We start from the raw sequence: 17507 nt of genomic DNA, 5'->3' as shown, positions 1-17507 counted from the left end.
ATAACTATAATTATAAAATCCATAACAACTATTAATTAAATAATTTGTAAATACAATAATTAAATATAAGTTTAGTGTTGAGAATTATTAAATTTGTATACCAATTAATCAATAGAAATTATAAAAATAAATATTTAAAATGAAATTACATGATTGATACTTCAAATTTTTTTTTATGTAAATTTCAGATGGAGTGTTGGTAGATGAATGTATTCAAACAAAGAAAGAAACAAGCAAAGAAATTGTTTATTTTGTATTCAAACTTTACAAATTGCAACAACATTCACCCCCTAAACACGAGCCACCTGGTTTGCCCAATGATCCTTTACAAAAATGGTCACACTGTTCTGGTGCAGTTGGACAAAAATTCGATATGAAGCATAATTTTCCGCCTGCTCCTGAAACTATCATTTCATTCCATTAGCAATAATATATAAAATTATGTTGATAAGATTATTTTTTATAAATAGATAATTTAATTAAAAACATAACAATGAATATGAAGCAATGCAAATTGAGTTTTATAAATAGATAATTACCGGCAACCATGCCTGAAGCAATGCAAATAATCAAAATGGTTAAAAAGAGAGTCTTGTAGGATGCCATTTTATTTTTAAATGTTGAAGTAAACATCTTGCAAGAGCCTATTTATAAGGACTTTGGGAATTGAATTATGAAATAAGATATTATTTTGATTGTTGAAAATTCAATCTTTTAATTTAAATCTTTTTATTTATTTTATATGCTTTTTTTAAATCGACCCAATGAATAATACTACACAAAATTTCCAAATATAATTTTAATTATATAATTTCTCAAAAATTAAACTATTTTTGGGATAGATTTAAGTTTTTATTCATACCATATAATGATGGGATACATTATTGTTCAGAATTAAACATCATATAAATATACAAGTGTTATACGACATAACCTATTAAATGTCTGTGTAAAAAAAAGCCATTGAAATGTCAACTTTAATATGTTTTAATAACATCTCTTTTAATAGTAAAACATTTTTTAGTCATTTATTAAATTGTCATGAATATTAAATAGTTTCTAAACTCAAAATAAAAGAATTTGATAATTTTATTTCTCAATATCTTTTAAGAGTGAAATTTTATTTTCGGAATTGCTTTATGTAGATCCCATAATTAATCTACAAATGCTGAGAATTTAGTCTATATAATATCTTTATTACATCTTTTTGGCTACAATGTCTTCCCATGTACAAAATAAAATGTAATTTTTTTTGAATAGTTATAAATTTTTTTTTTCTATATTATGTGATTACAACGTCTTTCATATCCAATAGTGAAATTTAGAAACAAAACTCTTTCAGTTGTCCAAAAATCTAACAAAATACTGTTGGAAAATTTAACAATTTTTTATTTTGAAATTTTTTAACCACAAATTTTAACTTATTTTATAAAATTTTAATGATTCAATCTATAAAGGAGTTGTATTTGCTAATTATTTTTTTATATATCATTATGGAAAATTTAAAATAGATGGAAACACATTTCAAATTGAAAATAGTCAAAAAAAATTTAAATATTAATGTGTAAGATATTATCAGAACGAAAGGGATCTTCTAATTAAATATAAAATAATATATATATATATATATATATATATATATATATATATATATATATATTAACTCGGAATAACAATATCTTCTTTATTTTCTGTAACTTAAACAACAATATTACTTTTAAGTATTATTTTGATAAAAAATATTGGGCAACACTTAAGTTTTTCTGTATTATATGAATATTGATAAAATAAGAGAAAAATATATTCCAAACTTAAAAAACAATAATTTGATATCCTTATTAATAAATATTAAATAAAATTTATTAAAATTTATTTTTCTACTATTTTTCCAGAATGTAATATCTTGGCCTAAACCATTGGTTTAAAATCCAATCGCTTTTGTTTTTAATCTCTCATAAAGCCCATGATTGTTACAAGTAGTGTATTGTCTACTAATAAATATTAATTTATTTATGAAAATTATTTTTACAAAACCTAACGTTTTGTTCTATCAATGAATTGTATTACCTCGATTAGTTTTTGTTGTGCCATTTTGGAAATTTTAACTTCATGCCGATATATTTCAAATTAGAAATCTTCACTTTTATTTCAATGTTATTGTGTTTAATATTAAGAGGATAAGAACATCAGACTAACTTATAGAATAAGTTAATAAATATTAATTTGAAATAGATTATGTACATTATATTTTATCAAATAATTTGTTGGTCAAATAAATTAGTTTCATATATATGAATATATAAATTTTATGTGACATATCCTATAAATGCCAATTTTTATAGGTTCATCAATGTTTTAAAAATTGAACCGAAGATCGAACCGGTGAAATTTCTGGTTTAAGGTTCAATTGATTCAATCGGTTAATGTTACGGTTGAACCGTTTATTAAATAAACTAATATTCATAGATATGTCAGACATATTCACATGTTCACAACATAATAAAATAAATATTTCAAAAATCAATTACAAACTTAATACAACAAAACCAATAGCACATATAATAACACAACATAGTTGCACAATTCATTTCATATTCATTTAATAATAATTTGAACAAATTAAAAAATTATAATAAAATAAGTTAAGCTAATTCAAACCAAAATTAAAATAATATAAGATACTAAGTAAAATAAAGTTCAAATAACTAAGAATACATAAATTAAATAAAATAGAATACAAAATATAAAGAATACAATATACTTAATTAAACAAAAAAAATCGAGTTGAACTAAGACAAATAAGTTATAGTTGACAACAACAAACAATATTGAATTAAACGACAATTAACATTGAGCTGGACATCGTGATTATGTTTGAAAGAGACGACGTGATGATGATACAGTGTAGTTGAAAGAAAAACTATAACGATGTGACGAAACTTAGAAGTTTGTATGGGTGTAAGAAAATATAATTATTTTTTGTGGTTGGTGAATGCATGTTAAGTTTTAATATTGACATTTTTTTTTTACAAAATGGTCAATTTGATGTATTTTTCTGAACCAGACGGTATAACGAAACCGACTCCGGTTCTTTGGTTCAAATGATTTTAGACGGTTTAATCTAGTTTTTCCGGTTTTACAAATCGGCCGGTTCAATCTAGTTTTTCCGGTTTTACAAATCGGCCGGTTCAATCTAGTTTTTTCGATTTTACTCCGGTTTTGATCCAGTAGCGGATTTGAAAGGTTGACCCAACCGGATTCATCTCCGATTCCCGGACAAACCGATTGAACCGACCGGTTCGATCCAATTTTTAAAATACTGGGTTCAAATAAATTATTTTCGTACATATAAACATACAAATTTTATACGACATATCCTATTAAATTCCAACTTTTATACGTTCAATTAAGATCTCTTTTATTAGTCACGATTAATAATGTGAAATATTTTCTCAACTCTTGATTTTAAAATATTATAACTCTCTTTCTGGTTTTCTTTTTAAAATGAACCTTAATTTTAAAATTACTTTATGTAGAACCCATAATTCTTCTTCAAGTGCATATCATATAATCTCGATGATATTTTTATTTAATAAAATATCTTTCATAATCAATATTATAGAATAAAATAAAAATATTTACGGATGGATTTTAGGTAGTATTTTAATAAAAATACTGGCCAATATATGGATTTTACTCTAATTCTTACGCATCCATAAAAAAAAAACCAATAAAAACTACTCGAAAGTTAAAAAAATCATTTAATAATCTATTAAATATGTAAAGTAGAGTATTTTCCAGGTAATAAATATTAAGTTATTCTTTAACAAATTTATTTTTAAATTATTTTCATTAAACTTTAATAATTCCATCTATAAATTAATTGTGTTCCCTAAAATATATTTTGTTGTTCCATTGTGTTTAATAGCATGAGGTTGAGAACATCCGTCTATTTTATTAATGAAATAATTATATAATTATTAAAAATATATTATTTTCACTATATTTGATCAAATAATTTGAATATATTTTATTATAATTCAAACCAATTGACCAAATAACTTGATGAGATTTTATGATAATTTAAACCCCAAAATTAGATTTTAATTATTATTTTTACAAAAATAATGGATGTCATTTGTATTTTTGATTATTAACTAATGCTAAAATCTACTGTTATTAGACAAGTATTTATTTGATATATTTTTTTAAAGAATAATAAATGTCATACATTAAAAAATAGTTTATATTATATTTCCACAGTCTCAATAAAAACAAAATATCGCACCTTTTTCTTTAAAGGAATATGAATATTTTGTCATGTGAAGTTTATGGTAGATTATTTTTATAAGTTAGTGATGTTTTTCATTATTTTTATAACTATAATTATAAAATCCATAACAACTATTAATTAAATAATTTGTAAATACAATAATTAAATATAAGTTTAGTGTTGAGAATTATTAAATTTGTATACCAATTAATCAATAGAAATTATAAAAATAAATATTTAAAATGAAATTACATGATTGATACTTCAAATTTTTTTTATGTAAATTTCAGATGGAGTGTTGGTAGATGAATGTATTCAAACAAAGAAAGAAACAAGCAAAGAAATTGTTTATTTTGTATTCAAACTTTACAAATTGCAACAACATTCACCCCCTAAACACGAGCCACCTGGTTTGCCCAATGATCCTTTACAAAAATGGTCACACTGTTCTGGTGCAGTTGGACAAAAATTCGATATGAAGCATAATTTTCCGCCTGCTCCTGAAACTATCATTTCATTCCATTAGCAATAATATATAAAATTATGTTGATAAGATTATTTTTTATAAATAGATAATTTAATTAAAAACATAACAATGAATATGAAGCAATGCAAATTGAGTTTTATAAATAGATAATTACCGGCAACCATGCCTGAAGCAATGCAAATAATCAAAATGGTTAAAAAGAGAGTCTTGTAGGATGCCATTTTATTTTTAAATGTTGAAGTAAACATCTTGCAAGAGCCTATTTATAAGGACTTTGGGAATTGAATTATGAAATAAGATATTATTTTGATTGTTGAAAATTCAATCTTTTAATTTAAATCTTTTTATTTATTTTATATGCTTTTTTTAAATCGACCCAATGAATAATACTACACAAAATTTCCAAATATTATTTTAATTATATAATTTCTCAAAAATTAAACTATTTTTGGGATAGATTTAAATTTTTATTCATACCATATAATGATGGGATACATTATTGTTCAGAATTAAACATCATATAAATATACAAGTGTTATACGACATAACCTATTAAATGTCTGTGTAAAAAACGCCATTGAAATGTCAACTTTAATATGTTTTAATAACATCTCTTTTAGTAGTAAAACATTTTTTAGTCATTTATTAAATTGTCATGAATATTAAATAGTTTCTAAACTCAAAATAAAAGAATTTGATAATTTTATTTCTCAATATCTTTTAAGAGTGAAATTTTATTTTCGGAATTGCTTTATGTAGATCCCATAATTAATCTACAAATGCTGAGAATTTAGTCTATATAATATCTTTATTACATCTTTTTGGCTACAATGTCTTCCCATCCAATGGTACAAAATAAAATGTAATTTTTTTTTGAATAGTTATAAAAAAATTTTCTCTATATTATGTGATTACAACGCCTTTCATATCCAACAGTGAAATTTAGAAACAAAACTCTTTCAGTTGTCCAAAAATCTAACAAAATACTGTTGGAAAATTTAACAATTTTTTATCTTGAAATTTTTTAACCACAATTTTAACTTATTTTATAAAATTTTAATGATTCAATCTATAAAGGAGTTGTATTTGCTAATTATTTTTTTTTTATATATCATTATGGAAAATTTAAAATAGATGGAAACACATTTCAAATTGAAAATAGTCAAAAAAAATTTAAATATTAATGTGTAAGATATTATCAGAACGAAAGGGATCTTCTAATTAAATATAAAATAAATATATATATTAATTCGGAATAACAATATTTTCTGTAACTTAAACAACAATATTACTTTTAAGTATTATTTTGATAAAAAATATTGGGCAACACTTAAGTTTTTCTGTATTATATGAATATTGATAAAATAAGAGAAAAATATATTCCAAACTTAAAAAACAATAATTTGATATCCTTATTAATAAATATTAAATAAAATTTATTAAAATTTATTTTTCTACTATTTTTCCAGAATGTAATATCTTGGCCTAAACCATTGGTTTAAAATCCAATCGCTTTTGTTTTTAATCTCTCATAAAGCCCATGATTGTTACAAGTAGTGTATTGTCTACTAATAAATATTAATTTATTTATGAAAATTATTTTTACAAAACCTAACGTTTTGTTCTATCAATGAATTGTATTACCTCGATTAGTTTTTGTTGTGCCATTTTGGAAATTTTAACTTCATGCCGATATATTTCAAATTAGAAATCTTCACTTTTATTTCAATGTTATTGTGTTTAATATTAAGAGGATAAGAACATCAGACTAACTTATAGAATAAGTTAATAAATATTAATTTGAAATAGATTATGTACATTATATTTTATCAAATAATTTGTTGGTCAAATAAATTAGTTTCATATATATGAATATATAAATTTTATGTGACATATCCTATAAATGCCAATTTTTATAGGTTCTTCAATGTTTTAAAAATTGAACCGAAGATCGAACCGGTGAAATTTCTGGTTTAAGGTTCAATTGATTCAATCGGTTAATGTTACGGTTGAACCGTTTATTAAATAAACTAATATTCATAGATATGTCAGACATATTCACATGTTCACAACATAATAAAATAAATATTTCAAAAATCAATTATAAACTTAATACAACAAAACCAATAGCACATATAATAACACAACATAGTTGCACAATTCATTTCATCTTCATTTAATAATAATTTGAACAAATTAAAAAATTATAATAAAATAAGTTAAGCTAATTCAAACCAAAATTAAAATAATATAAGATACTAAGTAAAATAAAGTTCAAATAACTAAGAATACATAAATTAAATAAAATAGAATACAAAAAATTAAGAATACAATATACTTAATTAAACAAAAAAAAAATCGAGTTGAACTAAGACAAATAAGTTATAGTTGACAACAACAAACAATATTGAATTAAACGACAATTAACATTGAGCTGGACATCGTGATTATGTTTGAAAGAGACGACGTGATGATGATACAGTGTAGTTGAAAGAAAAACTATAACGACGTGACGAAACTTAGAAGTTTGTATGGGTGTAAGAAAATATAATTATTTTTTGTGGTTGGTGAATGCATGTTAAGTTTTAATATTGACATTTTTTATTTACAAAATGGTCAATTTGATGTATTTTTCTGAACCAGACGGTATAACGAAACCGACTCCGGTTCTTTGGTTCAAATGATTTTAGACGGTTTAATCTAGTTTTTCCGGTTTTACAAATCGGCCGGTTCAATCTAGTTTTTTCGATTTTACTCCGGTTTTGATCCAGTAGCGGATTTGAAAGGTTGACCCAACCGGATTCATCTCCGATTCCCAGACAAACCGATTGAACCGACCGGTTCGATCCAATTTTTAAAATACTGGGTTCAAATAAATTATTTTCGTACATATAAACATACAAATTTTATACGACATATCCTATTAAATTCCAACTTTTATACGTTCAATTAAGATCTCTTTTATTAGTCACGATTAATAATGTGAAATATTTTCTCAACTCTTGATTTTAAAATATTATAACTCTCTTTCTGGTTTTCTTTTTAAAATAAATCTTAATTTTAAAATTACTTTATGTAGAACCCATAATTCTTCTTCAAGTGCATATCATATAATCTCGATGATATTTTTATTTAATAAAATATCTTTCATAATCAATATTATAGAATAAAATAAAAATATTTACGGATGGATTTTAGGTAGTATTTTAATAAAAATATTGGCCAATATATGGATTTTTCTCTAATTCTTACGCATCCATAAAAAAAAAACCAATAAAAACTACTCGAAAGTTAAAAAAATCATTTAATAATCTATTAAATATGTAAAGTAGAGTATTTTCCAGGTAATAAATATTAAGTTATTCTTTAACAAATTTATTTTTAAATTTTTTTCATTAAACTTTAATAATTCCATCTATAAATTAATTGTGTTCCCTAAAATATATTTTGTTGTTCCATTGTGTTTAATAGCATGAGGTTGAGAACATCCGTCTATTTTATTAATGAAATAATTATATAATTATTAAAAATATATTATTTTCACTATATTTGATCAAATAATTTGAATATATTTTATTATAATTCAAACCAATTGACCAAATAACTTGATGAGATTTTATGATAATTTAAACCCCAAAATTAGATTTTAATTATTATTTTTTCTAAAAATAATGGATGTCATTTGTATTTTTGATTATTAACTAATGCTAAAATCTACTGTTATTAGACAAGTATTTATTTGATATATTTTTTTAAAGAATAATAAATGTCATACATTAAAAAATAGTTTATATTATATTTCCACAGTCTCAATAAAAACATAATATCGCACCTTTTTCTTTAAAGGAATATGAATATTTTGTCATGTGAAGTTTATGGTAGATTATTTTTATAAGTTAGTGATGTTTTTCATTATTTTTATAACTATAATTATAAAATCCATAACAACTATTAATTAAATAATTTGTAAATACAATAATTAAATATAAGTTTAGTGTTGAGAATTATTAAATTTGTATACCAATTAATCAATAGAAATTATAAAAATAAATATTTAAAATGAAATTACATGATTGATACTTCAAATTTTTTTTTATGTAAATTTCAGATGGAGTGTTGGTAGATGAATGTATTCAAACAAAGAAAGAAACAAGCAAAGAAATTGTTTATTTTGTATTCAAACTTTACAAATTGCAACAACATTCACCCCCTAAACACGAGCCACCTGGTTTGCCCAATGATCCTTTACAAAAATGGTCACACTGTTCTGGTGCAGTTGGACAAAAATTCGATATGAAGCATAATTTTCCGCCTGCTCCTGAAACTATCATTTCATTCCATTAGCAATAATATATAAAATTATGTTGATAAGATTATTTTTTATAAATAGATAATTTAATTAAAAACATAACAATGAATATGAAGCAATGCAAATTGAGTTTTATAAATAGATAATTACCGGCAACCATGCCTGAAGCAATGCAAATAATCAAAATGGTTAAAAAGAGAGTCTTGTAGGATGCCATTTTATTTTTAAATGTTGAAGTAAACATCTTGCAAGAGCCTATTTATAAGGACTTTGGGAATTGAATTATGAAATAAGATATTATTTTGATTGTTGAAAATTCAATCTTTTAATTTAAATCTTTTTATTTATTTTATATGCTTTTTTTAAATCGACCCAATGAATAATACTACACAAAATTTCCAAATATTATTTTAATTATATAATTTCTCAAAAATTAAACTATTTTTGGGATAGATTTAAATTTTTATTCATACCATATAATGATGGGATACATTATTGTTCAGAATTAAACATCATATAAATATACAAGTGTTATACGACATAACCTATTAAATGTCTGTGTAAAAAAAGCCATTGAAATGTCAACTTTAATATGTTTTAATAACATCTCTTTTAGTAGTAAAACATTTTTTAGTCATTTATTAAATTGTCATGAATATTAAATAGTTTCTAAACTCAAAATAAAAGAATTTGATAATTTTATTTCTCAATATCTTTTAAGAGTGAAATTTTATTTTCCGAATTGCTTTATGTAGATCCCATAATTAATCTACAAATGCTGAGAATTTAGTCTATATAATATCTTTATAACATCTTTTTGGCTACAATGTCTTCCCATCCAATGGTACAAAATAAAATGTAATTTTTTTGAATAGTTATAAATTTTTTTCTCTATATTATGTGATTACAACGTCTTTCATATCCAACAGTGAAATTTAGAAACAAAACTCTTTCAGTTGTCCAAAAATCTAACAAAATACTGTTGGAAAATTTAACAATTTTTTATTTTGAAATTTTTTAACCACAAATTTTAACTTATTTTATAAAATTTTAATGATTCAATCTATAAAGGAGTTGTATTTGCTAATTTTTTTTTATATATCATTATGGAAAATTTAAAATAGATGGAAACACATTTCAAATTGAAAATAGTCAAAAAAATTTAAATATTAATGTGTAAGATATTATCAGAACGAAAGGGATCTTCTAATTAAATATAAAATAAATATATATATTAATTCGGAATAACAATATTTTCTGTATTTTCTGTAACTTAAACAACAATATTACTTTTAAGTATTATTTTGATAAAAAATATTGGGCAACACTTAAGTTTTTCTGTATTATATGAATATTGATAAAATAAGAGAAAAATATATTCCAAACTTAAAAAACAATAATTTGATATCCTTATTAATAAATATTAAATAAATTTTATTAAATTTATTTTTCTACTATTTTTCCAGAATGTAATATCTTGGCCTAAACCATTGGTTTAAAATCCAATCGCTTTTGTTTTTAATCTCTCATAAAGCCCATGATTGTTACAAGTAGTGTATTGTCTACTAATAAATATTAATTTATTTATGAAAATTATTTTTACAAAACCTAACGTTTTGTTCTATCAATGAATTGTATTTCCTCGATTAGTTTTTGTTGTGCCATTTTGGAAATTTTAACTTCATGCCGATATATTTCAAATTAGAAATCTTCACTTTTATTTCAATGTTATTGTGTTTAATATTAAGAGGATAAGAACATCAGACTAACTTATAGAATAAGTTAATAAATATTAATTTGAAATAGATTATGTACATTATATTTTATCAAATAATTTGTTGGTCAAATAAATTAGTTTCATATATATGAATATATAAATTTTATGTGACATATCCTATAAATGCCAATTTTATAGGTTCATCAATGTTTTAAAAATTGAACCGAAGATCGAACCGGTGAAATTTCTGGTTTAAGGTTCAATTGATTCAATCGGTTAATGTTACGGTTGAACCGTTTATTAAATAAACTAATATTCATAGATATGTCAGACATAATCACATGTTCACAACATAATAAAATAAATATTTCAAAAATCAATTACAAACTTAATACAACAAAACCAATAGCACATATATAACACAACATAGTTGCACAATTCATTTCATCTTCATTTAATAATAATTTGAACAAATTAAAAAATTATAATAAAATAAGTTAAGCTAATTCAAACCAAAATTAAAATAATATAAGATACTAAGTAAAATAAAGTTCAAATAACTAAGAATACATAAATTAAATAAAATAGAATACAAAAAATAAGAATACAATATACTTAATTAAACAAAAAAATCGAGTTGAACTAAGACAAATAAGTTATAGTTGACAACAACAAACAATATTGAATTAAACGACAATTAACATTGAGCTGGACATCGTGATTATGTTTGAAAGAGACGACGTGATGATGATACAGTGTAGTTGAAAGAAAAACTATAACGATGTGACGAAACTTAGAAGTTTGTATGGGTGTAAGAAAATATAATTATTTTTTGTGGTTGGTGAATGCATGTTAAGTTTTAATATTGACATTTTTTTTTACAAAATGGTCAATTTGATGTATTTTTCTGAACCAGACGGTATAACGAAACCGACTCCGGTTCTTTGGTTCAAATGATTTTAGACGGTTTAATCTAGTTTTTCCGGTTTTACAAATCGGCCGGTTCAATCTAGTTTTTTCGATTTTACTCCGGTTTTGATCCAGTAGCGGATTTGAAAGGTTGACCCAACCGGATTCATCTCCGATTCCCGGACAAACCGATTGAACCGACCGGTTCGATCCAATTTTAAAATACTGGGTTCAAATAAATTATTTTCGTACATATAAACATACAAATTTTATACGACATATCCTATTAAATTCCAACTTTTATACGTTCAATTAAGATCTCTTTTATTAGTCACGATTAATAATGTGAAATATTTTCTCAACTCTTGATTTTAAAATATTATAACTCTCTTTCTGGTTTTCTTTTTAAAATGAATCTTAATTTTAAAATTACTTTATGTAGAACCCATAATTCTTCTTCAAGTGCATATCATATAATCTCGATGATATTTTTATTTAATAAAATATCTTTCATAATCAATATTATAGAATAAAATAAAAATATTTACGGATGGATTTTAGGTAGTATTTTAATAAAAATATTGGCCAATATATGGATTTTTCTCTAATTCTTACGCATCCATAAAAAAAAACCAATAAAAACTACTCGAAAGTTAAAAAAATCATTTAATAATCTATTAAATATGTAAAGTAGAGTATTTTCCAGGTAATAAATATTAAGTTATTCTTTAACAAATTTATTTTTAAATTTTTTTCATTAAACTTTAATAATTCCATCTATAAATTAATTGTGTTCCCTAAAATATATTTTGTTGTTCCATTGTGTTTAATAGCATGAGGTTGAGAACATCCGTCTATTTTATTAATGAAATAATTATATAATTATTAAAAATATATTATTTTCACTATATTTGATCAAATAATTTGAATATATTTTATTATAATTCAAACCAATTGACCAAATAACTTGATGAGATTTTATGATAATTTAAACCCCAAAATTAGATTTTAATTATTATTTTTACAAAAATAATGGATGTCATTTGTATTTTTGATTATTAACTAATGCTAAAATCTACTGTTATTAGACAAGTATTTATTTGATATATTTTTTAAAGAATAATAAATGTCATACATTAAAAAATAGTTTATATTATATTTCCACAGTCTCAATAAAAACAAAATATCGCACCTTTTTCTTTAAAGGAATATGAATATTTTGTCATGTGAAGTTTATGGTAGATTATTTTTATAAGTTAGTGATGTTTTTCATTATTTTTATAACTATAATTATAAAATCCATAACAACTATTAATTAAATAATTTGTAAATACAATAATTAAATATAAGTTTAGTGTTGAGAATTATTAAATTTGTATACCAATTAATCAATAGAAATTATAAAAATAAATATTTAAAATGAAATTACATGATTGATACTTCAAATTTTTTTTTATGTAAATTTCAGATGGAGTGTTGGTAGATGAATGTATTCAAACAAAGAAAGAAACAAGCAAAGAAATTGTTTATTTTGTATTCAAACTTTACAAATTGCAACAACATTCACCCCCTAAACACGAGCCACCTGGTTTGCCCAATGATCCTTTACAAAAATGGTCACACTGTTCTGGTGCAGTTGGACAAAAATTCGATATGAAGCATAATTTTCCGCCTGCTCCTGAAACTATCATTTCATTCCATTAGCAATAATATATAAAATTATGTTGATAAGATTATTTTTTATAAATAGATAATTTAATTAAAAACATAACAATGAATATGAAGCAATGCAAATTGAGTTTTATAAATAGATAATTACCGGCAACCATGCCTGAAGCAATGCAAATAATCAAAATGGTTAAAAAGAGAGTCTTGTAGGATGCCATTTTATTTTTAAATGTTGAAGTAAACATCTTGCAAGAGCCTATTTATAAGGACTTTGGGAATTGAATTATGAAATAAGATATTATTTTGATTGTTGAAAATTCAATCTTTTAATTTAAATCTTTTTATTTATTTTATATGCTTTTTTTAAATCGACCCAATGAATAATACTACACAAAATTTCCAAATATTATTTTAATTATATAATTTCTCAAAAATTAAACTATTTTTGGGATAGATTTAAATTTTTATTCATACCATATAATGATGGGATACATTATTGTTCAGAATTAAACATCATATAAATATACAAGTGTTATACGACATAACCTATTAAATGTCTGTGTAAAAAAAAGCCATTGAAATGTCAACTTTAATATGTTTTAATAACATCTCTTTAGTAGTAAAACATTTTTTAGTCATTTATTAAATTGTCATGAATATTAAATAGTTTCTAAACTCAAAACAAAGAATTTGATAATTTTATTTCTCAATATCTTTTAAGAGTGAAATTTTATTTTCCGAATTGCTTTATGTAGATCCCATAATTAATCTACAAATGCTGAGAATTTAGTCTATATAATATCTTTATAACATCTTTTTGGCTACAATGTCTTCCCATCCAATGGTACAAAATAAAATGTAATTTTTTTTGAATAGTTATAAATTTTTTTTCTCTATATTATGTGATTACAACGTCTTTCATATCCAACAGTGAAATTTAGAAACAAAACTCTTTCAGTTGTCCAAAAATCTAACAAAATACTGTTGGAAAATTTAACAATTTTTTATCTTGAAATTTTTTAACCACAAATTTTAACTTATTTTATAAAATTTTAATGATTCAATCTATAAAGGAGTTGTATTTGCTAATTTTTTTTTTATATATCATTATGGAAAATTTAAAATAGATGGAAACACATTTCAAATTGAAAATAGTCAAAAAAAATTTAAATATTAATGTGTAAGATATTATCAGAACGAAAGGGATCTTCTAATTAAATATAAAATAAATATATATATTAATTCGGAATAACAATATTTTCTGTATTTTCTGTAACTTAAACAACAATATTACTTTTAAGTATTATTTTGATAAAAAATATTGGGCAACACTTAAGTTTTTCTGTATTATATGAATATTGATAAAATAAGAGAAAAATATATTCCAAACTTAAAAAACAATAATTTGATATCCTTATTAATAAATATTAAATAAAATTTATTAAAATTTATTTTTCTACTATTTTTCCAGAATGTAATATCTTGGCCTAAACCATTGGTTTAAAATCCAATCGCTTTTGTTTTTAATCTCTCATAAAGCCCATGATTGTTACAAGTAGTGTATTGTCTACTAATAAATATTAATTTATTTATGAAAATTATTTTTACAAAACCTAACGTTTTGTTCTATCAATGAATTGTATTACCTCGATTAGTTTTTGTTGTGCCATTTTGGAAATTTTAACTTCATGCCGATATATTTCAAATTAGAAATCTTCACTTTTATTTCAATGTTATTGTGTTTAATATTAAGAGGATAAGAACATCAGACTAACTTATAGAATAAGTTAATAAATATTAATTTGAAATAGATTATGTACATTATATTTTATCAAATAATTTGTTGGTCAAATAAATTAGTTTCATATATATGAATATATAAATTTTATGTGACATATCCTATAAATGCCAATTTTTATAGGTTCATCAATGTTTTAAAAATTGAACCGAAGATCGAACCGGTGAAATTTCTGGTTTAAGGTTCAATTGATTCAATCGGTTAATGTTACGGTTGAACCGTTTATTAAATAAACTAATATTCATAGATATGTCAGACATAATCACATGTTCACAACATAATAAAATAAATATTTCAAAAATCAATTACAAACTTAATACAACAAAACCAATAGCACATATAATAACACAACATAGTTGCACAATTCATTTCATCTTCATTTAATAATAATTTGAACAAATTAAAAAATTATAATAAAATAAGTTAAGCTAATTCAAACCAAAATTAAAATAATATAAGATACTAAGTAAAATAAAGTTCAAATAACTAAGAATACATAAATTAAATAAAATAGAATACAAAAAATTAAGAATACAATATACTTAATTAAACAAAAAAAATCGAGTTGAACTAAGACAAATAAGTTATAGTTGACAACAACAAACAATATTGAATTAAACGACAATTAACATTGAGCTGGACATCGTGATTATGTTTGAAAGAGACGACGTGATGATGATACAGTGTAGTTGAAAGAAAAACTATAACGATGTGACGAAACTTAGAAGTTTGTATGGATGTAAGAAAATATAATTATTTTTTGTGGTTGGTGAATGCATGTTAAGTTTTAATATTGACATTTTTTTTTTACAAAATGGTCAATTTGATGTATTTTTCTGAACCAGACGGTATAACGAAACCGACTCCGGTTCTTTGGTTCAAATGATTTTAGACGGTTTAATCTAGTTTTTCCGGTTTTACAAATCGGCCGATTCAATCTAGTTTTTTCGATTTTACTCCGGTTTTGATCCAGTGGCGGATTTGAAAGGTTGACCCAACCGGATTCATCTCCGATTCCCGGACAAACCGATTGAACCGACCGGTTCGATCCAATTTTTAAAATACTGGGTTCAAATAAATTATTTTCGTACATATAATAAACATACAAATTTTATACGACATATCCTATTAAATTCCAACTTTTATACGTTCAATTAAGATCTCTTTTATTAGTCACGATTAATAATGTGAAATATTTTCTCAACTCTTGATTTTAAAATATTATAACTCTCTTTCTGGTTTTCTTTTTAAAATGAATCTTAATTTTAAAATTACTTTATGTAGAACCCATAATTCTTCTTCAAGTGCATATCATATAATCTCGATGATATTTTTATTTAATAAAATATCTTTCATAATCAATATTATAGAATAAAATAAAAATATTTACGGATGGATTTTAGGTAGTATTTTAATAAAAATATTGGCCAATATATGGATTTTTCTCTAATTCTTACGCATCCATAAAAAAAAACCAATAAAAACTACTCGAAAGTTAAAAAAATCATTTAATAATCTATTAAATATGTAAAGTAGAGTATTTTCCAGGTAATAAATATTAAGTTATTCTTTAACAAATTTATTTTTAAATTTTTTCATTAAACTTTAATAATTCCATCTATAAATTAATTGTGTTCCCTAAAATATATTTTGTTGTTCCATTGTGTTTAATAGCATGAGGTCGAGAACATCCGTCTATTTTATTAATGAAATAATTATATAATTATTAAAAATATATTATTTTCACTATATTTGATCAAATAATTTGAATATATTTTATTATAATTCAAACCAATTGACCAAATAACTTGATGAGATTTTATGATAATTTAAACCCCAAAATTAGATTTTAATTATTATTTTTACAAAAATAATGGATGTCATTTGTATTTTTGATTATTAACTAATGCTAAAATCTACTGTTATTAGACAAGTATTTATTTGATATATTTTTTAAAGAATAATAAATGTCATACATTAAAAAATAGTTTATATTATATTTCCACAGTCTCAATAAAAACAAAATATCGCACCTTTTTCTTTAAAGGAATATGAATATTTTGTCATGTGAAGTTTATGGTAGATTATTTTTATAAGTTAGTGATGTTTTTCATTATTTTTATAACTATAATTATAAAATCCATAACAACTATTAATTAAATAATTTGTAAATACAATAATTAAATATAAGTTTAGTGTTGAGAATTATTAAATTTGTATACCAATTAATCAATAGAAATTATAAAAATAAATATTTAAAATGAAATTACATGATTGATACTTCAAATTTTTTTTATGTAAATTTCAGATGGAGTGTTGGTAGATGAATGTATTCAAACAAAGAAA

At 22.7% G+C, this 17507-nt stretch overlaps 2 long non-coding RNA genes across 4 annotated transcripts; both read right to left on the bottom strand.

Moving 5' to 3' along the window:
* Window positions 1-226: 226 nt before the first annotated feature.
* LOC127082191 (uncharacterized) lies at window positions 227-13581 on the bottom strand. Of its 3 annotated transcripts, none has more exons than XR_007788166.1 (2): window positions 13515-13581; window positions 227-404 (listed from the first exon to the last, which is right to left on the bottom strand). It is a non-coding gene; the product is annotated as an uncharacterized LOC127082191 (long non-coding RNA). The 3 variants fall into 3 exon arrangements; XR_007788167.1 differs by lacking the exon at window positions 13515-13581 and adding an exon at window positions 9220-9286; XR_007788162.1 differs by lacking the exon at window positions 13515-13581 and adding an exon at window positions 540-606.
* On the bottom strand, window positions 4602-4981 carry LOC127082286 (uncharacterized). The gene is made up of 2 exons (XR_007788169.1): window positions 4915-4981; window positions 4602-4779 (listed from the first exon to the last, which is right to left on the bottom strand). It is a non-coding gene; the product is annotated as an uncharacterized LOC127082286 (long non-coding RNA).
* Window positions 13582-17507: the final 3926 nt, after the last annotated feature.

The sequence above is a fragment of the Lathyrus oleraceus genome, chromosome 1, assembly GCF_024323335.1.
Source record: "Lathyrus oleraceus cultivar Zhongwan6 chromosome 1, CAAS_Psat_ZW6_1.0, whole genome shotgun sequence".
In the NCBI taxonomy this organism is placed as follows: domain Eukaryota; kingdom Viridiplantae; phylum Streptophyta; class Magnoliopsida; order Fabales; family Fabaceae; genus Lathyrus; species Lathyrus oleraceus.
Note: the sequence above shows the minus strand (reverse complement) of the source record. Positions and strands in the feature narration are given on the sequence as shown.